The 25919-nt window shown below is 43.2% G+C and overlaps 1 long non-coding RNA gene across 1 annotated transcript in view; it reads left to right on the forward strand.

Moving 5' to 3' along the window:
* The window catches only part of LOC144783411 (uncharacterized), a 31475-nt gene that overhangs the window by 3454 nt on the left and 2102 nt on the right, over positions 1 to 25919 (forward strand). Inside the window, exon 2 of the long non-coding RNA XR_013601432.1 lies at positions 18197 to 18304. This is a non-coding gene — a long non-coding RNA (uncharacterized LOC144783411). The remainder of the gene's footprint in view (positions 1 to 18196; positions 18305 to 25919) is intronic.

The following is a 25919-nucleotide window of genomic DNA, read 5'->3' on the forward strand; positions in this document are numbered from 1 at the left end:
GGTCAAGTAATGGAACTCTCGCCCTGCCTCTTCGTTATAGTTAGTACGTTTTTTGCGAAAAGTTGGTATGGTGGCAGGATCCATAGAGGCATGGCATTCTAGTTCGAGCACTCAGAGGTCACTCTCCAGCATGGCGAGGCAAGTTATGATCGCCTTGAGAACACCGCCTTGCACACTCCTCAGATCACAGCCTTGAAGGCCTCCCATAAAGCCGATGGGGAGGAACTGAACCCTCATTGGTGGAAAAGTGTCAATAATGGTGAGTTTGAAAGACAGTCTCAGCGTGCTGTAGAGAGCAGTCTCCATGTGAATGCCCATGGAGTGCCCGTTGGCGGGGAAAGTTCCAGGATTGCGGAAATGTGGTCCGAGAGTGTACAGGATATGTGTGACACATCATGGGTAGTCAACAAATGATCTAAATCCTACCACATGCCATTTGCCTATGTAACACAGGTGCCCTCCTTACTACACCCGTGCGTGTCCAAATAATTGCAAGGCAATTATCGTTAATTAAGGTGTGCAGCTGTTCAGCCGCGATGGGCTGGGGTTGACAGGGAGCGCCAGAGCGATCCATATTTGGGTCCAGTAACACAATAAAGTCACCCCCCTACATATCACAGCGCCTGGCCGCAAACTAGCAATTTATCGCCATACGTCTGCAAAGAACACCTGGTAGTCAGTATTCGGGCTATAGATGGAGGCCAGTATAACCGGGTGCCGGTGTAGCGAACCAGCTAGGAAGATGCAACGCCCTTCAGTGTCGTATATGGCTTGAGTCAGGTGGCAGGATAGGCCCTTACGTAAAGGTATGGCAGTCCATTGCGCGTAGTAGGAGTTGGGGGATACATGCGGTTCTGCGCACTAGCCCGCCCTGAGGCGGGATGATGTTGAATGAGTGAGTTGGAGTTCTTGAAGAAAACCAATGTCGATATGCTGTCTGGTAAAATAGATGCATACTAATTTGGCCTTCCAGTAGTCTTTCAGACCGCGGACATTCAGAGGCAGGCACTTAGTGGCTGTCATCATAGTGTCTAGGGGGGTAGTGTGGAGCGTGGAGGCTGACCCTGATAGGCCTGGATGCAAATCATGAGGAGGCGAGAACGGGATTCATGCCAGGGAGAATGGTGGAGAGTAGGGAATGTTGGAATACAGTGAGTCACCGGCTGGGGAAGCCTGCTTAGTGCAGAGAGCTGTAGGGAGGACCTCCGAGCCACTGTCATGGGTAGGGGATTGGAGGTTTGTCCTGCCAGGGATGTTAACGAGGAGGATCTGAGAGTGGAGTACAGCGAATCAGTGGCTGAAGTGGAACAGATTGTCAGGTTGCAGGAGGCAAACTATGCCAGGGTGAGATGGGGCCCAAATGGAGAACTGACTGACCGGATCAATATAAATAGAGGTGTTAGACAAGGATGCGTGTTGGCACCGACATTGTTCTCCTTGTATGTAAATGATATACCAGATACCCTCTTGGGCTGCGACCAGGATTCTCCCAAGATGGGTGGTGACTACGTGCCCGCATTGTTATTTGCAGATGATACTATTTTAATATGGCAGACACCAAAAGGATTACAAAATTTACTAGATACCTTTTGGTCTTACTGTGAGACTAAAGGATTGGAGATTAACTTGTCTAAAACTAAGTATATGGCGGTTAATCGTCATAGAACTTTAAAAAAAAACACTGACTGTTAATACAGAAAGGATCGAATATGTGCAAAATTTTAACTATTTAGGCATTGCTTTAGACACTAAACTAGACTGGAAAACTCAAATGGATAAAAGTAAAACAATCCTCACCCAGAATCTAGTTCCGATAGCAAGGCGACACAGGAGTAGCTGCTCCAAAGCTGTGTCTCCAGCATTGGAATTGTATAAATACAAAGCCCAATCGGCCTCTCTTTATGGGGCCGAACTATGAGGTTATGCAGCTAAACACGCCTTTATGATACAAGAGAACATTTTCTTTAGGAAATTACTAGCCATCCCACGGCGTACACCTTTACTCCCAATCATAATGGACTTGGATATCCATCGTACTGATGACCATGCGGCTTTACGATCCCTGCTGTATTGGGTCCGCGTGTGGTCAACAGACAAATTAGTTGATTACAGAGAAGCCTTAAAAGAAATTTTGAAAATAAAAAACACTACGAAGCTGGTATGGCTGAACCATATTGAGGATTGGTTTGTTAAGCTGGGGCTGAGCCACTACTGGGAAGATCCCGAAGGCCTAAATCTGAGTTGTAAAAAGGTGTTAAAAGTAAGATACTGGGCGTTTGCTTTAAACTTAAGACTACATAACCCTGAAATGGGGACCCTAACTTTGAGATATCTTGCTATGAAGACAGAGAGCAGATTTGAATCCTTCATGGATGAGATCTTACCAGGCCTAGCTAAATCGGTGTATTTAAAGTTCCGTTATGGCATATTACAAATCAAAGCAAATACTGCGAGATGGGTATGCAATAAAGGTAACGCAGGGAAGGATGACCTAGTTAGATGTGAACTGTGTAGTAATGGCGCCATAGAGGATGAAGCGCACGTACTATTCTTCTGTTCTGCGTATACACACCCCAGAAGAAAATGGATAAAGCCTATTTGCCGTCTTTTGGGCTTCAGTCGTTTCAGTGAGGCGGAAAGAATTTTTAGAACTGAAACAACACAATCCATTGTTTTTAGTGTAAGCAGATATCTTTTTTCTGTGGAGATAGTACGAAGGAAATGGGGTTTTAAGCGGGAGTGTCCCCTGCTAGACCCTTAGTTGAGTCACCATAAGTATTAGAGGTGGGATGAGGGTCTACGAGTTTGTGTCTGTACTGCCTATAATTTTTATAAATCTAGCTTCTTTCTTTAATAGAAAAAAAAGGAGGAATATCACTCATACAAAGCACGTTTTAATGAACTGCTTTGATTTAGCAGCAGCAGCAGCTTGTACCTGTTGCACCGCCGAACGACGGCGGTGCAACAGGTACAAGGCAGGCTCTGACTAGAAAGGCTGGTCATCCCCTTACCGCTTCTCTCCAGGAAGCACCAGCTGCTAAATCAAAGTGTATGCATGAGAAGGGAATGACCCTTCCACACATAGATAAACACCTTAGGGAGTGTAACACATAGGGCCCGATACACAGAATGAACTTAAGACTCAATCCTAAACTTACTACTTTTGGCATTCACAGAATGCACTTACTACTTTTGGTATTTACAGAATTAACTTACTACTTTTGGTATTCACAGAAGTTAGGATTTTGTCTTAAGTTTGTCTTAAGTCTGTCTTAAGACAAACTTAAGACAAAATCCTAACTTCTGTGAATACCAAAAGTAGTAAATTCATTCTGTAAATACCAAAAGTAGTAAGTGCATTCTGTGAATACCAAAATAGTAGTAAGTTTAGGATTAAGTCTTAAGTTCATTCTGTGAATCGGGCCCAGTGTCTGCATTACACCCCCCACTTTATTTATTTACCACCACAGTCATTTTTAAGGTCCTGAGGAAAGCCAGAATAATTTAAGGCACTGGCTGAAACATGTCGACCAACTGAAGGATGTAAGTGGTAGTAACTCGCCACCGTATAACGTCCTGTAGCCTTAATTTTAACCGCTGACAGTCATTAAAGTCTAATTTACCCTCTGGTACTGGGACCCTCGCCAAGCCGTTTTAACCGACACTTCACCAAACACCCCACACTGCATTTTCGATAACATACCAGCTCTGCTGTAATCAGGCATCGTAGCACACCCGGGACATACTAGGTGTCACTGGGTGGGCCCGATGATGAAGCATGCCACCAACTAGGTTGGTGGGTGAGGGCTTCATGATCACACCTACAAGGTGCCCGTTACATAATAAGCAAGAGTCCTTTAATTAATGGTAATTTTAAGCTAGTCTTCTTTGATTATTACATATAACCCCCGGGGACACGGACTAGCTACCTAGTCCTCTCTCTCCCTCTTGATACGCGCGCGCAACTAGACTTATAACAGTACACAAGAAAATACGATCACTCCTCATCTGAAAGTGCTCAACTGGCTACCATACGAAGCAAGAATAGAGCAAAAGATGCTTGTATCACTCACAAGGCAACACACCACAGAACTACATTACCTAGCTCATAAAATTAAACTATCCTGCGGCACTAGACCTTCGATAGGATCGGAGGATTTTCTAATGAAACCAGCATTATTCCGTGAGAAAAGAACTTACGATAGAGCATTCACAGGAGCAGCACCAAGGATTTGGAATCACTCCCACCGTGTATCAGATGAATCACCTATGCTCCTCGATTCAAGACTAAGTCCTTTCTAATGGGTACATTTCTCCCATAACGTCCAACAGGGACGCCTAAGTCGTTATGGAAAAGGGCAGTCAATACGGCGATCCTAACTCAGATGTTCAATTTAACTATTCGGAGCAGGAATACTACTACCCTGCTAGACACAGAACAAAGAAACTGCTTACCTCTCGATTCAAGATACTGTCATTAACGGAGTTTGAATGGCTAGCCTCTGCTCCTAAAATGAAGTACGACAAGACAATCGTGAATGTAATCTAATGATTTCTATTATTCCTCATTATATTTTTGTGTATGGATAAATATTTGCCAATGTTAACGGAACACATATACATGTTCTTCACATGAATGAATTAGATATCTGCTGATATCCAAGTGGTTGAAATGTAAAGCGCTCTGACACCAAATTCAGGGTCTGCATCACGCTATAGAAAACACTGAATAAAGAAATAAAATAAATAATGGTAAAGTCCTTTTTATCATTACAATTTTGAAAATGCCACTTTTAGAAAGTTGTCATTTTTCTGCCCTTAGCCCCTTGTGCCTGCAGCCTGTTTTGGGTCACATAACTGGCTGTAGCTGACAGACTTTGTGAATTCCTCCCAAACAGTCACACACTAGTGAGATTAGCTGAGCCTCAATGGGCCATTAACTGGCTTGATGGGGAGGATGTGTGTATTAAGCACAGCTCCAGTTTTACCTGGATATGCTGTGCCCTGTCTCCTCACACTAGGCCTAACTACCCTGTATTGTCACTGCAGCCAACTTGTAGGGCAGGGGAGGCAGGAAATGCAGAGAACTTTAACCCCTTCAGTGCTGCGCGAATTTCGCTGCAGTGCTGAAGGGTTTAAAACGCTATTGGCTCATGACGGAAATGTTCCGTCATCAGCACCGGAGCACCGACGCTGATGACGGAACCGTTCCGTCATGAGCATGCAAGGGGTTAAAGAACCTTTAAAGAGACTTCTCCCACCTTATCAGAGAAGGGCACCAGGGTTTAAAATTAGGGCTGTCAGACCCATCTCTGCAGTTCAGTACTGGACCTGTGGAAGGGCTCTCGGGCTGCCTGGTGTGCACTCTACTATACTGCTATGGTACCTGGAAGGACTGCTGTTCTGCCTGGAGCTGGCCTTGAACCCTAAAAAGCCAGCTTTGCTATTGAGCCCTGCATCTTCACCTGCATACAGGACTTCCAGAAGTGACTGTGAGCTGTGTGGCTGGCATCCTGTTAAGAGGGACAGGGACAAAACAGATGCCCACCATCTTGAACTCGCACCTGGACCCAGCCTGAGTGAGTGCTGAACCCCCAAGAGGTCTCCATTCACTCCTGTGATGACAAAGGTGCCCAGATTGCTAATTTCCAAAATGTAGGATTCAGACAAAATTTGGCCAAAAAGTGCTTTGAGAACCAGGAAGAGACCGGTAACAACCTGCACACCTAACTGCCAAAGGTGCATCGCCGATCAGATTGATTGCGCAGCTTCCCCGGCTACGCTCTTCTCCGTAGCAGAAAATCAGTTTCAACGGTCCTTCACTCGGTTGGCGCTTTTTGCTTTTAAACATAATTTTGACCCTTAAACTGTAGAAATTAATAACTCTGGTTTTTCTGATTTGATTTCTGTCGTTTTGGTGTCAATTTATTATAATTTTCTCAATTTTTCAAAATTAGTTTTGAATTTTTATTGTGTTGTGTTTTCACTTTATTACTGTTTGTGTACTGCATACATATTTTCACATTACCTTCAAATTAAGCCTGACTGCTTTTTGTGGCAAGCTACCAAGGACTAATCACAGGTTAATTTAGTGACGTTTTGTGGTTCACCCTTCAAGGGAATGTGGCTGTTACTTGACCAGGGCTCACACTCAAGTCAGCCAACAACCCAATTTCTTACACACATTAATATTGAGTGATCTAATGGTCTGTACTGGAGTAGGTGCTTGGGTAGCAGCTGGAACCAAAACACCAGCCCCTGTTGTCTATAGAGTGTACTGTTATACTAATCTATATATAGAGCTAATTGATTTACTTCCTCTCTTAATTCCTTCGTGCTGAGATTTCCTGCATCTGAATTCGGAGTAGGCCAGTCAGCAAGGGCCAGGTAACTCCTGGATTCCTTAAATGCCCTAATATAACATTCCGCATATATGTAGTAAATACCCACCAAACCATGTTTCATGTTCCTGATATCCTTTCAGGATTTCTATCTTATGCTAAGGTTCATATTCAGCAAGAAGAAAATAAAAATGCCCAATATATGGATGTAGTACCACTAGTACTAGTACCACTCTCAGTACGAAAAATGGTGGCGGTAGCACTTATAACATCTCGCCTGGACTACTGCAATAGCCTATATGCAGGGACCAACAAGACGGTTGTCCACAAGCTACAGATGGTCCAGCATGCAGCAGCCAGATTGGTGTTGAGATGGCATAGGAGGACATCAGCCACAGCAGCTATGGACACCCTCCACTGGCTACCGATCCACAAGAGGGTGCTGTTTAAAGTCCTACTGATCACGTTCAGGGCCTATCACTCACGAGGCCCCTGTTACCTTCAGAGGATGTTTAAACGTTATCCACCCTCGTGTAATCTGAGATCCTCAAACACCAATCTGCTTTCCATCCCCACTTTCAGTCTAAAAACTAGGGGAGGAAAGGCACTGGCGTTCCCGGGCTCAAAGGCTTCGAACAAACTACCCCTGCACCTCCGCCAAACCACCTCCGAATCAGTATTTAGGTATTTAGGAAGTCACTAAAAACTTGGGCCTTCAGACTACCTGATGCACTATGCAAAAGTCTCGTCTGAAAAGTTAGGTCGTCCCAGATGAGTAGCTGCTGCTACTGCTGGCTCTCGCAGCGCCAAGATGCTCCGTGGAGTGATAGACGCGCTTTACAAGAACCACATTACATTTACAGGATCAAACTCCAACAGGCAGTAAAATATTTTAAAGGGGTATGCCATGTGCTTTTATGAAAACAAAATACTTGAAATGACCAATTTGAGCTTATCAGACGGTAGTGTTAAGCACTTGTTATACACACTGAGTCAATAAATGAGACACTCAAGAAGAAAATCAACACCAATTTTAGAAAAATAGCAGGTATTTTTATATTCATGTTAACACCAAGAACTTCGTAACTGGATAAGTACATTTCAATTCATACATTTTTACAGGTAAGTAAAAATGTCACACTAATGCGTTTTAATGCCTAATGCTTTCCTATGGAGAAATAAACAAACTGCATACAGGTATTTGTAAACTAATCTTGGGAGCCCCCTTTTAGACTTAAGGTTCTAGGGGGACAAGGTCCAAAGTACCACCAGCAGTTCGAGTTTAACTGCCCTGAAGTGTCCGAGTGCAGAGGTGCTAGAGGGGATGAAAGCCTGGCGCGCTACACCGTAGGAAAAGAGGGACCAACTCGAGAGCTCCCAACTGGGTTTCAGTTCATGAGGGTCCTAGGAGCAGGGGAGAATCGTCAGTTGTCTTGGACCTGGGCCGGGAATTTCAGGTGTAGAGGGTTTTGGTTGCCTAGTGCACATGCGTGAAAGGAGGCACGTCTGGTTCTCAGTTAGACCTGTAAATGGGGACAGAACAGGACAGCCAGGCCATTCTCTGTTTGCATCTGCGATGCTGAAATCCGTAGTTGGCTGGTCTGTCTGAGGCATTGGGCTCAAACAAGCTTTCGTTGCTGCAAGGTGTCTGGTACTTAGGGTATTGGTGCAGGGTGGCTCTGGTTGGTCCTGGCATCTTCTCACTTGGTGGTGAGACAAAATTGGAGCGCATGGAGCTCGGTGATTTCCTTCTGCGCAGCTGCTGCATCGGTGGACCTGGTGATCAGCAGAACAGTGATCTGGACATTGCAGTCAGTGTCTGCAGGTTTCAGGGAAGTGGCTTCTCCTTCAAGGGTGATGCTGATGGCTTGGTGAAGTGCTAGAGGCCCTCTGAGGCTTTTGGAGGATGTCCAGCTTTAGTAAGAGTCATATTGTCGGGGGAGGACAGGCAGGCAGGGTTTGGCTCCAAAAGTCCAGCAGCAGTCCTCAGTTTTTGCTTCTTCGGCTCCTTTTGGTCCTTCTTATTGTGTCATGGAAATCTAAATTAGCCACCTAAATACTCAATTTAGGGGCGTTAAGGGAGTGAAGGGTTTTATCCAATAGCTAATTAGACTTGGCGTTGCTACACCCTCTATGTGACCACTTCCTGTGGGGAGTAGGCACAACCCTGTCCCAGAACTACTCTTTCCACGAAAAACCTAAATGGTGGAATCCTTCTTTCGTGGAGCACATCAGGCAGCCCACCATAGAAGCGCGACTGCCTGATAGCGCGCCACTCCTCCTTGCATACCTAATTTCCCACCTGTCCTGGCGCAAAATAGGCCTCATAACACAACACCAACAGCTCCTCAAACAAGAGGTACACGCTCTTCTAACAAAAGGAGCTATAGAAACCGTTCAATTGCAACATCAAGGATCAGGAGTTTACTCACTTTACTTCCTAATCCCCAAAAAGGACAGGTCTTTAAGACCAATCCTAGATCTCAGAACGTTAACCTATACATACTGTCAGAAAACTCCCATATGGTTGCCCTTCAACAAGTGCTTCCACTTCTGCAAAAAGGCAACTTTTTGTCCAAACTAGACTTAAAGAACGCACACTTCCATATTCCTGTACATCCAGCACATCACAAATATCTCAGATTTGTGATAGCAGGAAATCACTATCACATCAAAGTATTCCCATTCGGAGTGACTACTGCACCCAGAGTAGGTACAAAGGGGCAGATTTATAAGCCCCTTATGCCACTTTTGCGTCACTTTTCCCATGTTAAAAATGACGCAAAAGTGGTGCAAGGGGCTTGTAAATCTGCCCCAAAATGTCCAGCAGTAGTAGCAGCTCATTGAAGAAGACAACAAATGCATGTCTTACCATATTTGGACGATTGGCTCATCAAAGCAAACACACAGCAAAGGTGTTTACAACACACTCAAGTCACCATAAACCTTCTCCCTCAATTGGGATTTACAGTCAATGCACAAAAATCCCACCTTCATCCCTCACAACTGCAACCATATCTGAGAGCAATGCTAAACACTCACACAGCTCTAGTCTCTTCCAGTGCAGCCTGAATTTCAAAGGGCGGCCCTTCATCGACCCAGTTCCACAAGTCGTACTAACAGCAGATATATCTCTCACAGTTTGGGGTACCCATTTTTCAGCACTTAACGATTCAGGGTTTATGGAATACCAATCACAAAAGTCTCCACATTAATTACTTTGAGCTTCTAGCTGTTTACCTAGCACTAAAGCTTTTCAGCCTCACCTAGTAGGGAAAGTTGTCTTAATCCGGATGGACAAGATGACAGCTATGTACTCTGTACGAAAACAAGGGTGTACACACTCTACAGTTGTCAGGCCTCTCAGACCATTTGGCGTTGGGCAATACATCACAGTTCATCTTCTGGCAGAGCACCTTCCAGGCATGAACAATCAATTTGCCGAACTCAGCAGGATGGGGCAACAAGTTCACGTATTTGAACTTCATCCCCAGGTTCTCCTTCCATACTTCCAAAAAAGGGGGGTTCCACAGATAGATAAATCTCATCACCACAGCAGAGAACTCAAAATGCCCAAACTTCGCCTTCCAGATTCCCACACCATCTATCCAAAGGCAGTGCCCTATTGATGAACTGGTCAAGGATATTTGCTTACGCTTTTCAGCCCCTCCCTCTCCTTCCATTTCTGGTTCGGAAACTCAGGGACATATCTCTCACACTGATTCTAGTCGCTCCCACGTGGGATTATCAACAATGGTTCACCACACTACAAGAACTGTCAGTGGTTCCACACCAAAAGCTGCACATCACTTCCAACTTTCTCACACAGAGCCATGGAGCAATCAGACAACCAAACCCCAAGGAGCTCAATCTAGCGATCTGGCTCATAATGTCATAGAATTTGGATAACTAAACCTACCACCAGATTGTATGACTATTCTTAAAGAAGGAAGAAAACCTATCACTAGAGCACGTTATGCAGCAAAGTGGAAAAGGTTTGTTATATGTTGTAATAGTAACACAATTGATCTGTTAGATGCATCTGTACAAAATATTATTTATTACTTTTTGCCTCTACAGTGAGTTGGCTTAGCCTACACATCTATTCACCTACAGCTTGTGGCAGTAGCTGCATACTTGCAAAACAGAAAACATTTATCCTTATTTATATTTCCAGTAATTAAAGCCTTTATGGAAGGCCTTAAAAGAATAATACTACCTGGGATACCACCTGCACCTGTCTGTAACCTTAACATTGTTCTCACAAGGCTTATGGGTCCACCTTTTGAGCCATTACACAATTGTGAATTACAATTTCTTTCTTGGAAGGTTGCCTTTCCAATTCCTATCACTTCATTAAGGCGTGTTGATGAGCTACAGGCATTAACCTTAGAAGAACCCTTCTTTCAACTTCATAAAGATTGAGTGGTTCTTTGTACAAATTCAAAATTCCTTCCAAAAGTAGTTTCTGCTTTCAAATTAACCAATCAGTTGAGTTTTCTGTGTTCTTCCCTCAACCTGATTCAGTAACAGAAAGAGCTCTACATACACTTGATGTCAACAGAGCACTATTATACTAAGTCGATAGAACAAAAGATTTTCGCAAAACAACTTTTTGTTGCATTTGCTCCACCTCATAAAGAAAATCCTATCTCTAAATCCGGATTTTCTAGACGGATTGTTAAATGTATTCAAACTTGTTTTTAAAGCTAAAAGAACTTTAACTCTCAAATTGGAGCATCTACGGCCTTTTTAGGTAACCTTCCCATAGCGGATATATGCAAAGCAGCTACATGGTGTACACCACACACATTTACCAAACATTATTGTGTGGATGCATTGGCACGTCAACAATCCAATGTAGGACAAGCAGTGCTAAAAACACTTTTTCAAACACTGGTTAGTCACCAAATTGGGAGAATACTGCTATAGTCTACTAGCAACCCGCCCCGACGTTGCCCGGGAATGAATTGCTGCCGGCCAGTAGTATATTGTTTTGTAGGATTTAGTTTTGATAGCATCTCTCATCTGTGACAGGCCTGTGAAACGCTCCAATTCACAGTGCACTGCTGATGCACTTAAGAGTGCGCGTTCAGTAGTCTGTGAACTCGAGTTTCCCTACTTTATTTTTCCTTGCAATATTATATAGCGCAAACTCGACAACATGGCATGAGCACAATTTACATTACAGAAGAACACATTCATTTGTGGTAGGCACGGGGAGACAAAGCGATTTGCCTGGAATCACAGGATGTTGAGCTGATGCCGAGATTCAAACGTAGCTCCCCAGCTCTAAAGTTCGCAATTCTAGAACTTGTGGCGGGAGGTGTGTCTAAAAGTGTGTCGGTGCTGGCCATCAATGAGAGAGACCTGTGCATTTTTCAAATGGGTGGTGAAAAAATATGAGTATGTTGCTGGAGATGTGGGCCGCCGTGCCACCAATGTACTTACCGGGGGAGGTAAACACCCATTATTCCGCAACTTTCTTTCCGCATACCATCACTCCGCATACTTTCATTACGAAAGTACCATGACTCCACAATGCCATTATAAAGCATGGCATTACATTTTATATGCTTTTACCACGCATACATTTACAACGAAATTCGTTGTAAATGCATGAATGGTAAAAGCATGTTTTTTTTAATGTTTGGATGAGGTAAGTATGGGTATAGGGGTATATGCTTTGGGGTACTGAGGTATATGTTTTGGGGTGTTTGGGTATTTTAAGGGTTCAGATATAGTTTTGGGTTATGGGGTACATGGGTTGTTTTAGGGTTTAGGGATAGGTTTGGGTTTTGGTGTACATGGTTATTTTTAGGGTTCAGGGCTAGGTTTGGGTTTTGGGGTACAGGGGTATTGTTAGGGTTCAGGGGTAGGTTTGGGTTTTGGGGTACAGGGGTATTTTAAGGGTTCAGGGCTAGGTTTGGGTTTTGGGGTACATGGGTATTTTAGGGTTCAGGGGTGGTTTTGGGGTACAGTGGTATTTTTAGGGTTGAGGGCTAGGTTTGGGTTTTGGGGTACAGGGGTATTTTTAGGGTTCAGGGCTATGTTTGGGTTTTGGGGTACAGGGGTATTTTAGGGTTCGGGGGTGGTTTTGGGGTACAGTGGACCTTTAGGGTTCAGGGCTAGGTTTGGGTTTTGAGGTACAGGGGTATCTTTAGGGTTTAGGGATAGGTTTGGGTTTTGGGGTACAGGGGTATTTTTAGGGTTCAGGGCTATGTTTGGGTTTTGGGGTACAGGGGTATTTATAAGGTTCAGGGCTAGGTTTGGGTTTTGGGTACAGGGGTATTTTTAGGGTTTAGGGCTAGGTTTGGGTTTTGGGGTACAGGGGTATTTTTAGGGTTCAGGGCTATGTTTGGGTTTTGGGGTACAGGGGTATTTTAGGGTTCAGGGGTGGTTTTGGGGTACAGTGGACCTTTAGGGTTCAGGGCTAGGTTTGGGTTTTGAGGTACAGGGGTATCTTTAGGGTTTAGGGATAGGTTTGGGTTTTGGGGTACAGGGGTATTTTTAGGGTTCAGGGCTATGTTTGGGTTTTGGGGTACAGGGGTATTTTTAGGGTTCAGGGCTATGTTTGGGTTTTGGGGTACAGGGGTATTTATAAGGTTCAGGGCTAGGTTTGGGTTTTGGGTACAGGGGTATTTTTAGGGTTTAGGGATAGGTTTGGGTTTTGGGGTACAGGGTATATTTATAGGGTTAACATGGGTTAGTGTTTAAGGGTGTTGGGGTATTTTAAGGAGTAAGGGTGGGTTATGATTATGGGGTGCAGAGGTATTTAAAGGGAGCAGGGTGGGATTAGCACACGATATGAGACATGGCATGAAGGGTGGAACGTACCACACGCCCCCAGCGTTTGTCACGCCCACAGCACAATGCAGACACGCCCACAAGGAACTACTTTGCTGGCACGGTTCTTTTACCTTTTAAATGTATATGGTGGGCGTCTGCATAGCCTATGTCCTTCTGCTGCAACTGCCCTTTCCAACGCTGTATTGGGTGTTGTGATTGGTGCTGTGGTTCCTGAGATTACCCGCCTCAAAGGTTTGGGCTCTCTCTTTATTATATCAGTATAGATGCAAAGCATGTGCATCTACAGCACACATGCCTCGAACAAATTATGTTACTTACCCTTTGGCATGTAGAGCTTTAGATTTGCATGCGCCCTCCAACCTCCCGGACACCAATGGTTGTTGCATCTATTATTTACATTACATATGCCTGGACATCTCTGTACTACATTTACCTACTCCATTCTCACCCTCCTGCGGGAAAACAATCTAACAATGGTGTCGCTACCCTTCCGCACTATCACCGAAAGGAGGAGTCACCATACCTCGTGGCTTGTAAACTTGCAAACATCCGGGCCCAACATTAGATAGCAGGAGTATGGAAAGCATGGGAATCTACAGCTCTATATACTAAGAACAGATGCTCCCAGGGTAAATAACATGGGGCATATTACCAAGGGATTTATCACCGCTTTTTTGGCTTTAAAAGCCAGAGAAGCGGAGATAAAAATATCGCCCTATCAACAACAGGGTGCTAAGATGCAAAATCGCATGTTAGCAACCTTTTTCACTACGCTTCCCTTTGCATCTCTAATGAGATGCAAAGTGGGCGTTCCAGAGCAAAATAATAGGAGAAATGCCGCTAAGCGACATTTCTCCTATTATCAAGCTTCACGCTAACCCTGTTAGAGACAAAAAAAGCAGCGCTAACCACAGGTAACGCTGATTTTGTACGTCTGCTAATTTTCAGACTTAGCCATGTAACCCAATGGGAGGTGGATTACATGGCTAAATGCACCATGGGCTATCAACAAGGATATCCCTATCCTTGTAGTTTTAGCGCTACATTACCAGTGATAACCTCCCAAAATGCCACTATCGCTGGATTTTTTATCGCCTAGGCGGTTAGCGTTGTTAATAACACGATAACCAGGCGATATTATCCAGTGATAGCGGGCGTTAAAAAAAATAACGCTAAGGGCCCTTAGCGTTAATTTTCCCTGTTCCTTGTTAATATGCCCCATAATCCTTACTATGAATGCCAGTAACATTGGATTATGCCAGTAACATTGGATTGGGGACTGTGTTTTCCCAGAGGGTGAATGGACAGGAGAGGGTAATTGGATTTGCATCCAGAAGATTGCAGGGAGCGAAATGGTCTTATTCCACCATTGAGAAGGAGTCATTGCCATGTTGTTGAGGGATAACCCACTAGAAGAATTACTTGTTGGGATTTGTTGTCCGTATGGATCACAAACCTTTGCTGCACATATTTAAGTGTGGGAAATGATGGGAAGGTGGTGTCTTCAGTAGAACTGTTCAAGACCAGTAGTGCCTGAAAAGCCTGTGTGCACTGCAGAGCGTATTTAGCATACAATGTCAACAACTGAAACATTAATTTTACAATATTTTACCAAATTGACCAGGTCACTCTACTTTAACGTTGTCGCTAAAGTGGAGTGACCTGGTCGATTTGGAGAATCCAGTTAAGCATTACGGGGTGTGGCATGGTTACAACGAATTTTTTACAACGCACTACCATTACATCGCAACTTTTACCACGCAAACCATTACAACGCATTGCGCTGGGGGGCGCTCTAGGATAGGGAATGTATTTAATATACTATCCAACACCTTCCCTGCTATCCACGGGGACTGGAGTTGGAATAGTAAATTAAATAATTCACTATCCAGCGCCTAAAAGCATTATGCGTTGTAATGGACTGCGTGGTAAAAACCGCGTTGTAAAGGCATGCGTGGTAAAAGCATGCGTTGTAGTGACACCAATCCGCATTACGGAATAGGAGTGGAAGGTGGAATACCCATATGAACAGTTGATGGCAAACTGATTTAGGAGAGCTATTCAGGTCTGATCACTTTGAAGAAAAGTCTGTCCATACTGTTCTGGCCCCTGAGGAAGGGACTTTGAGTCGCGAAATGCATACGGCAACGCAAATTCTCAATGTGGAATGTACAGATGAAGATTTTGCATTTAACATAATCAACGAAATGATACTACAATTATAACGTCAAAAATATGATACAGATATTGTATACTCTCATTGATGTTGAAAAACAATTTGTTGTGGAATTATTTTTTTTATAAGGGTATACACAGCATTGCAAAATATTGTAAAATGAATGTTTCAGTTGTTGACATTGTTTGCTAAATACACTCGGCAGTGGACACAGGCTTTTCAGGGACTACTTGTCTTGAACATTTCTACCGCTATCATATAGGGACAAAGGCAGTTCCCCAAACTTGCTTTGCAAGCTCAATTTTATTTCACTTTTAAACTGATTAAGAAGTACAGAAGGTGTGCGCCACTCATATACAATTGTTATAAGGTGGTGTCTTGCCCAGAATAATAAGATGGTTACTGTCCATAATGGATTTCAATTTTGTGATGGGCTATGTGAAGGGAAAGTAAAATGTTGTGATGGATTGCTTGTCTCGAATGCCATTGGATGACAGTTTATAAGTTGGTGAAGGGAAAGGACAGGAGGTTGTTGGTATTTGTGATGTGGGTGAGTTTGCCTGAAGAGGACTAGTGACAAACTGTGGTGGAGGATCAAGTTTATGGTGAATTGCAATGTTTCATAAGTTCTGGTTGGAATTGAGATCCATTCGTACCAAAAAACAGCGTTCACAAGGAACTCATTTTAAATATCAATAACAATTTGTAGCAAATGAAGTAATTGCAGTACTTAATAAAATAGTTTATTAAGTACTGCAATTACTTCATTTGCTACAAATTGTTATTGATATTTAAAATGAGTTCCTTGTGAACGCTGTTTTTTGGTACGAATGTACTTACCCTGTTTGCAAGGACATATGGGTTGCTCTTGTTAGAAATAATAAGGTTGGAATTGAGAAGCTGAAGAAAATGAAAGGATTAAATCATATATTGTGGTCAAGGAGGAGCTGAATATTTGTGGCTTCAAGTGAAGGCCATTTTGGAAGAAGTTTAACCAAAACAGGTTGAGACAGTTTTTCTGGTGGCCATGAATGGTTAGAGAAGTGGAGGAGAAGGTGAAAGGCTGTAGTGCAAGCAGCAATAGTGATACAATCAAGGTATGTAGGGAACCACCTTTGAGTTGTTGGGAATTGCCTAAGAAACCATAGGAACATTTGGCAATGGAATTTATTGGTCTGGTGGAAATAATTGGAAGCTGGAATAGATTTTTGGCTCTCATTGTTGATTAGTATAGTAAGTGGTTTATTGTAAAAAGCAAGGAACATGTAAGCATGGAGTGTGTGATAGGGTTAATTGAAGAGGGAATTCCTAGATTTACTTTACCCAATTTACTTCATTGGCCATGAAGAATTTCTTGTGCAAGATGGGTATTAAACATGAGAAAGTGGCATTGTTTAGACCACAAGCTATTGGGTAGTTAAGAGAGTGAACTATGTTATAATGACAAACATACAGTTGCTGATTTCTAATGGCTTGACTTTGAGGGATGAATTGGGACACAATGATGTGGGCTCATAGTTACTCCTCACTCTGACAGGTGTGCCACCATTTATTGCTCTCAAAGGGAGAAAACCTGCTACCCAGGAGTCACCAATGTATTTGCAGAATAAGAAACAAGTGTGGGTTGATCAGAAGGCCATAAAAACAAGAATGGGAGAAAAGCAAAGGATGAGTGAACAAGATTATGGTCACAGGAAAAGTGTGAAGCATAAGGAAACTTGCGAGGTTGAGATTGGGTGGTAAAAGCAAGAGCAGGAATTTTGAGGAAGGGGGAGGGTGACTATTCTCAACCCCAGAGAGTGATTGATGTGAGGAACAATGTCATTGTGTTAGAAGATGTAAAGGAATGGAGTTTTGGGAGTCTGAGCAAAGTAGTTAGGCGTAATGTAGAAGGGCAAGAGAAGTAATTTCACCGTTCGGCGTGAAGTTTATATAAGAAATATTCTTATTTTTAGTCCGCAAATTCATCCTTAAGACTGTTATGATCTTTTATGTAGAAGTGAGCGTTTGCTACTTTCATGATGGTAATTTGTATGTGTGCCTGTTTTATTTGCATATTTTGAGAGGGGAAATTTGTAGGAATGTTGCCCACCTATCTAAGATGTAATGTAGAATGGGGAGAGGGAGGATTCCAAGGGCTGGCATTTAGATAAACTGTGAACTGCTGAAAGTAAGGGGACTTTATTGAATAAAAGAAGATTGTAGTAATTTACTCAAAGTCCAGTGTAAATTCAGTGTTGTATGGGCTTTAAAATTACATTTATAGATATTTTGACCTTTAAGTTTGCAGAACATGACACAAATGATTGTTTGACACGATTGATTACCAATGCCTAAAATTGTTTGCTCTTACTTCAGTTACTCAAAGCAGGGGGTCACAAACCATGAGCAAAGGATCATAATTCATTGCAAATATAAACGTGAGGGCTGTGTGGTGGCATGGGAGAGCCAATCGGTAGAGTGTAAAATACATATTTTCCACCTGTTACAATGACTGCATTTTGCTGCAGGAGCCTGCACGCCAATGTACCCGATTATCTAACCTAAATGAAGTTTGTCCTGTTCTCTATTTATGGTCTGGGCAACAAATTGACTCTTTTCTGTGCCCTCTCCACGTGCCTTGGAACATTCTTCATATATATCAGGCAGCCAGTGACCAATCCTCCTAACCCAAGAATATTTGTTCTTTGTCCCTATTCTGCATGTGTTTCTGTTAGAGTTCTGCAATTCTGCATTTTCACTTTAATTCAACAACCGAAAATGCCATCTATTTCCCCCCTTTGAAGTTTCCAATAAATCACCACCTCTACGTTAGTAGAAATGAAAGATTGATTTATGCATTATCTAAGTTTATGTTCCTCTTCTTCAGATGTCATGATATCTATAAATGATGTACAGACTGGAGGAGAGACTTTGGGTCGAGACACACAGATGCCTTCTGCTGAAGGTTCACAAAATGCGACTGAAGCCCCAACAGGTACTTTTAATTCTAGCACCATTGGATAGTCTACAAAACTGTTCTTAAGGTCCTGGTTCACATTTCGAAATATCACTTTGGATGCATTTGCATGTAAGAAAAAGAAAACACAATTGCCCTATGCGTTCATTTTTTTGAGGAATTCTTATTTCAATCTCAGTCTAATATTGTCTTTCTTGTTACACATGGTAAGAGTGAGTGTGTTGGCTCATCTTGCCCCAAACCTAACCCTCTTTCCCCCCAACCATAAACTTTACTTTTTACATAAAACTAATTCTAAAGCCAACTGTCCTTAAAACTAACGCTAAACAGAACGGTAACTCTTACACTAAACTTAGAAGTTAGCAGAAATCAGTAGCAGATTCAGGATGTCCACCTTAGATACATTTACCTGAATTTGAATGGAGCTCATAAACATAACTGGGGTTATTCTGAATATCTGGCACCAATCATGCCCTCCAGGACATTTATTGGACACCGCTACTTTATTTTAATGCTAGCCATACCATTTCTCTAACCCTAATGGTACACGCAATGCTAGTCCTTAATCGCATTGGAAGGATTAACAATACCTATCTAAAGCCTTGAAAAAGTCACATCCGTGACGAAACCAGTGTTGGCTGTTATCTTTTCTCCACCGAACACCGCTGTTACAATTGGACTGAGAATACTATTTCTTTAACTAGCATTTTAAAGAGAAGTGTACTAAATTGGAAAATGTGATTCCTCTTTCTCAAGAATAATGGGGGGAGACGAGGAGAGGGTTGGAGAGTCGCGTCCGCCATCTTGGCTGGCTAGCCTAGTCAATATGTAGATTGATAAGGCACAGGAACAGGTAATTCATAGAACAAACCTGAAACAATATGTGCATTTCACAAAGCTTCAAGAGCAGACCTTTGTAAGTTTTCCACCGTTTTTGATCAGACAATTAGCATGTTAAGAGATCTCTGTTAGGTGCAACTCAAACACAGACATGAAGCGTATGCGGACAAATGAGGATTTCAAAATATCTATTCTGCTTGTTACCCTTTTCTTGAAATGCAGTCTCTACTAAGTCTATCCTTTTATGTATACATTGTTGTTATGACTGTGGAAAAATGAAGGAATATGCCACTCTTTGAAACGTACATGGTTTCTTTGTTTCTGTTCAGTAATAATGTGGTACGGAACAATTAGGGACCCCCCTCTGAAAAATATGTAAAAGGTCAGGGAGAAGAGGGGAAATACAACACAACAAGAAAAGAGTCTCCCTGTTGACCTATATTTCTTTTAGATGATTCAGAACAAATTCAGAAACTGGGCTAACTATCAATTTACAACAACATGATACAACAGTTTTCATCTATTTAGATTTATTTTAATTTTATTTTCTTTATCAAAATTATAATTTTTTTCATAAATACTATACATAAAAAACAATACACATTATTGTTATCAAAGAATTATATGATCATACATCAATATTGAATCAAAAAAAAAAAATAATAACCCCAGGTAGAGAGACAGCAAACACCCTATCAACAACCTATCATTCATACACATCTTACACTCCCTTCACACCACACTCATCATTTCATGCATCTGGTAAGTAAATTTAAATGTTGTAGTACATGTATAGAGACCGAATCACCCCACATGGGGTCTCTCCGGCGCTTGTACGAATACCGCTGTGGAACCCTTCCTGGCTTTTCCCTGTGAGGCGCCCACTCCTGGGCACCCCCAAGGTGCATCCAGGCATCCTAGCGCTGTTGGGGCCGTACAAGACAATAGATGGTATAATAGTCTTAGTGACCAAATACACCTACTGCATATAGCAGGATCTGAAAAGCATTGGTTGACACGTTTCGATGGCTTGTAGTGGAATGTGACACCACCTTCCTCAGGACCTGCCAGATATCAGATCAAAGCCGCTTAACCCGGGGAAGGGGGTGGGGCTGAAAGGGTATAGGTACATTAAAAATGCAGCCCACAAAAGGTATTTATATTCTCCCAAAGTTATGTTGATTGGACCAAAATACTGTATATACAGAAAACTGTATTTTAATTTATTTCACTTTGACCACATGTTGAGAAACCATAATCTGTGTCAGTCATGCAGTGCCGATCACCATCACCACAAAACAGTGTACTCATCCAGCCCCCACTTACTAAGGGCTAGTGATGAGTCAACAAAGTACCCCAATGAACCTATCACCTCCACCAATTTGTCATTTTAAAAAATAAGGACAAGGTGCTAACAGCCTTAAATACTGCACCAACAAATAACAGTTATAACCAACTATCCAAAAATCAAGTGCCGTACGTTAGGACAAAGATTTCTGTTTGGAAACATACTACTGATTCTTCTCTACTGACAATTTATTGATATGCTTCGCTGTGTCAAGTGTTTTTTTTTAATTCCTGCATTCTGTCAAAAATAAACAGGAGATAATTCAGAAGATAGTCCCTCAAAATTTCCTGTTTCACTACTTGGTTTCCTCTAGCGAGAACGTACTTCTTACCTCACCACATTCAGTGGGATGTGTGGAAGCTTATAGTGATAAGGAATAAGTTCCAATCATAAAAACTTCAGTCCTATATGGGAAAAAAAGGTATTGCTCTCATTAAGAAGCAAAGTCCATTTACCTCCATGTCGGAGCACGATGGTGCTCTAAGTATGCTGATTAATATGTTTACAGCAATAATACTTTTTATAGCGACATTTATGTGCTTGCTTCTCATAATTGTACATGTCTCGCATTAGTCTTAGGCAGCGTATGTTTTACCGCTGGCCTCTGTATATTTTTCTCAAAGCTGTGAAATACATAATTTATGTCCATTACACATATCCCAGTGATTGGGGTGTAATAAAAACTTTCCAACTATCCTCCAAGACCCACACTATGTCAAATCTACTTCCAATATGTAGCACCTAATGCTTCACACAACACACATAGGAGGTAAATCTAACCATGTTACTATATCGTTGGTATTTTAATACCCCTCACTCCTTGATATAAAGGTGCCTGTATGATATTTATTCGTCCTACCATAAGTGTGCACCAATACTTCAGATCAAGACAGTGCATGCTATTACCTAACACTGTCCTTTCGATTCGCGTATGTTTTATCCAACTGGCCCTTCGACGTTAGATTTAGCTGTAAACTCAACCCCCCGTCCTTACCTTCATTGTGATGACTACCTCTCCAGATCGGTTCCCTCAGTAGGAGCCGAACGCCATGGTTCCGATGGAATAGCCCGCTACAGTGAAAGCGGTGGTATTTAAATACGTCACAGGGGACGCCAAGAAAACAGCGCGCAGCCTAATCACCTCCACATGAGTGGGGAATAGATACTGTTGAGGGACTCGCGTTACCCGTATCATGCCGCCATATTTAAAAGGTAAAGTGTTTTAGTAGAGGAGGTTCTAAAATCGACATAATAAAGGGACTCACATCACCATTAAGGAGCCGCCATCTTAGAGAGGTAAAATATTTTCGAAAGTCAGTGTAACAGCCCATTCACCACAACGGTTCATGTGAACAGCCCCCCACAGCCCACTCCTGTTAAAAAGACACCACTACGGGACTCTGAAGCTGGGCTTACTTTTTCAATGTCAGTACACCCGTCTGCGAATTTCGGCGTTTGCGAATGCACTTTTGCTTGATACAAATGGCCCCAAGACTATTATACCATCTATTGTCTTGTACTTTCCAGACGTATGAAATGATGAGTGTGGTGGGAAGGGAGTGTAAGAGATGTTTATAAAAGATAGGTTGTTGATAGGGTGTTTGCTGTCTCTCTACCTGGGGTTATTTGTTTTTTTTTCTGATTCAATATTGATGTATGATCATATAATTCTTTGATAACAATAATGTGTATAGTTTTTTATGTATAGTATTTATGAAAAAAATGATGAAAACAATTTTGATAAAAGAAATAAAATAAAAATATATCTAAATAGTTGAAAACTGTTGCATCATGTTATTGCTGTAAATTGATAGTTAGCCCAGTTTCTGAATTTGTGCTGAATCATCTAAAAGAAATATAGGTCAAGAGGGAGACTCTTTTCTTGTTGTGCAGTAATATTGTGGTTCCTTCATCATATCGTATTTTGTGTGCAAATGTACATTTTGAAGACACTGGGATCGTTTGTATCTTAACAACGGCAAACAACTCAATAAATATAGCTCACAGAAGAAATTATCAAACCTTTCAGGGTGAATAAGCTCATCATGTAGGTAGAACTAGCAGGCAGGTTATTAATGTTACATGTATGTTAATCTTCTATGTGTGCTCACGCTCTGCTTCACTTCATGTTTACTTTGTCCAAGCCTCACCCTTATGTAGAGGGACCACCTTATTATTCTTCAGTTTTTCTTACACTTGTCTTTCTTATTCAGTTGAACTGTGCTTACTACGGATCTGACTAGATTCTTCACAACATGTACATGTTTTAAGAGAAAGCATGTTTGTTTCAAATACATGAGCTGTGGGTTGACAGTGGATTCAAGCAGGAATTCAACATTCTATGACAGGACAGGAGGCTCCGATTATGCTATCTCATTTCTTTATTAGAAATGCCCAGCAGCCAATAAAGTAAATAAAAACCACAATACCCATGAACACTTGGGTAACGACCATAGAGTCTGCCATATAAAAGGCCATGTAGAGTGTCTCACTTCCTCTTTCTTTGCTGCTCCGTAGCCAGTTAAGTACTTTTGGTCTTACCTTGCATTATATTGATATTGCTTGTATTGACATTGCTTGTTGATTGTCTTGGCGTTTTTCGCTTGCTTTCTATTCGCGCGGTCATCGCTGCGGTGTATTGTATTCTATTTGCTTATAGTTTTTCGGCGTTCGCCGCCTTGCAGCGCTGCGGTGTGTCGGTCGCGTTTCTACCGCTAGTTATGTTTCTGTGAGACCGCGTGTTCCGCCTCTCCTGTGCCCGGGCGCACCGCGCCTGTGTTTGCCTTCCTTTTTCGAAGTGGAGCGGGAGACGGGGTTTTGGGGACTCGCACGCTGCAGCGTGAGCTCCTGTTCAGCGCGTCTGGCATCCGGTGTTCCGCGCATGCGCGGATGACTTTTCCTTATTCCGGCTCACCTCAGGAACACGGAGGTTACAAACAGACGTCTCTTGGCAGCGTCAACGTCCACAGCCAGCGCGTTAACCCCTTCAGACGCCTGCTGCTTGTAAAGAGGCTTTCGGCTGTATAATCATTGAATAGGCTCTGCCTAGAGTGTGTTTTGGTGCACAGCGAGCCCTCCCTCCACATTCAACTGACATTTGGCAGTTTTTTCTGCATCTTTTGGCTTGCTGTAGGGGTTTTTACACTGCCCCTGAATTTTGCCTTTGGCAAATCGAATTTACAGTCATCCAGTGGGCTTTAATTTTCTCACTCAGTGTGAACCATGAGTGCTTCTTATTATGGTGATGACTATTATGCTGAGGAGGACGCCTCTGAGTCCTTAGAATATGATTTGGTGGAGGCTCTTGAGGGTACAGCAAAGCTTTGGTAAGAGCCATAACACCTCTAAAGCGGCATTTAACTCAATATGCGCAGCAGCAGGGATGGGTGCCTGCTTCACGCAACTCCATTAAATTCTGTCAGGTCTATGCCCAATGTGGGCGCGTCTTCTACTGTTTCCCCTGCGGACACGGATGACCAGCATTCTTCCTCCTCCTGATCATGCGGACCCTCCTCCCAAGAAGAAGGTATGCAAGGAGCATTTTGTGGATGCGCCCACACATCCTCCTGTCCTTACATTTGAACCCTCGGACATTGTCCATCCCAACTCCTCGTCCTGGCTCCCGTCCCCTGCCGTGGCGGAATATGTGCAGACTCACATACGCCAACCCTTCGACAAAGATGTACGGGCTCGACTTAGATCCGAATGTCCTCGACCGGATCTGGCTGATCACCTCGCAGACACCCCTGAGGTGGATCCCACGATGCTCACCTACCTTCACAAGTATGCGAAAGATCCAAAGAAGGGTTTGGACCGATCTTGGCGCTCTTGCCAGGATAAGGTTCTGGATTTACTGGGTCCGCTCACTAAGATCCTGGATCTTGGATTTGTGGCCAAGGAGTCTTCAGCGATGGTAGATCCTGATGAACTCATTGAATGGGCTCAGAGGGCAATTTGCCAACTCGGCAATGCGAATTGTGCCCTTTCTAACGAGCACCGTCGCTCGATTCTCCTGAAGCTTGATCCGAAGCTTACTGAACTGTGTACATCGGAATCGGGTCCAGAAGCTCAAGGTCTCCTCTTCGGCCAGCCGTTCTTGAAGGAGCTGACCAAGTTTGTGAACACGTTCAGTGGCCTGGACAAGGCTCAAACTTCGCTTCGACGAGCTTTTCGTCTGGTTTTCAGCAGGGCCGGGAAAAATAGGGGACTCTCGTCCGGCCGTGGTCAATCCACCCAAAGGGGAAACCAGTCCCACAGAGGAACTCCACAAGATTCCGGATATTCCCAAAGATCAAAATTCTATCCTTCCAAAAAAAGACGAGGACAGTACCAGAAAGGTCATATTGGAGGCTCCTATGGTGGATACAACGACTCCAATACATCAGGTGAGCCTCATTCCTGCATGCAGTGTGATTCTTGGGGGCAGGATACAGTTTTTCCTAGGCAATTGGCGATTAATCTCCAGCGATGCTTGGGTGTTAGAGACTGTTCAAGGATACAGAATAGAATTCTATCAACGCCCATATCAGACCCACCCTCCCTCTCCACTTTGCTTTTCCAAGCAGGAACAGGTGTTCATTTCCGCAGAATTGGACTCTCTTCTGTTGAAGGAGGCAATTGTTCCGACCGTGCAACATCCACAGGGGTTCGCCAGCACGGTTTTCCTGGTGGAAAAGAAAGGGGGAGGGTCCCGCTTTGTTCTCACACTAAGGGACTTTAACGGGGGGTAGTTTACAGGCATTTCAAGATGGAGGGCATCCATCTGTTGAGGGATCTTCTGCCGAGCAAGACTGGATGGTTCGTCTGGATCTCAAGGACGCTTACTTGTCGGTCCCGATCTTTCCGCCTCATCGGCGCTTCCTTCAGTTTCAGTGGCTGGGGAAGTGGTGCGAGTACAAGGTTCTCCCGTTCGGCCTGTCGTCAGCACCTTGGTGCTTCACGAAACTTCTGAGGCCAGTCGTGGAATCTTTACGCGCTCGGGGTGTTCGGCTGATTATTTATCTGGACGACATCCTCATTCTAGCAGACTCCCCATTTCGATTAATGACCCATCTGGATTGGGCCATCGATCTCTTGCAATCCCTGGGGTTCCTTGTGAACGTCAAGAAGTCGGTTTTGGTCCTGACACAAGTGATAGACGTCTTGGGTTTCCAGGTCAATTCTCTTACCTGTCAACTTCTGTTACCCACTCAAAAAGTGCGTTATATCAAGAGGGAGTTGACTTCTGTTATTACCAAACCGACTGTGTCGTTGAGGTCGTTGGCACGAGTTGTCGGTCTGTTGGCCTCCTCCATTCAGGCGATCTTCCCGGGCCCTCTGCCTTACAGGGCGTTACAGTGCCTGAAAATCTGTCATCTCCAGAAAGGTCTTGGATACTCCGACCAGATTCCTCTCAGAGGAGGCGAAGTGGGAAATGCAATGGTGGTTGGACCACATGGAGGCTTG

Source organism: Lissotriton helveticus, chromosome 9 (genome assembly GCF_964261635.1).
Source record: "Lissotriton helveticus chromosome 9, aLisHel1.1, whole genome shotgun sequence".
NCBI lineage: Eukaryota > Metazoa > Chordata > Amphibia > Caudata > Salamandridae > Lissotriton > Lissotriton helveticus.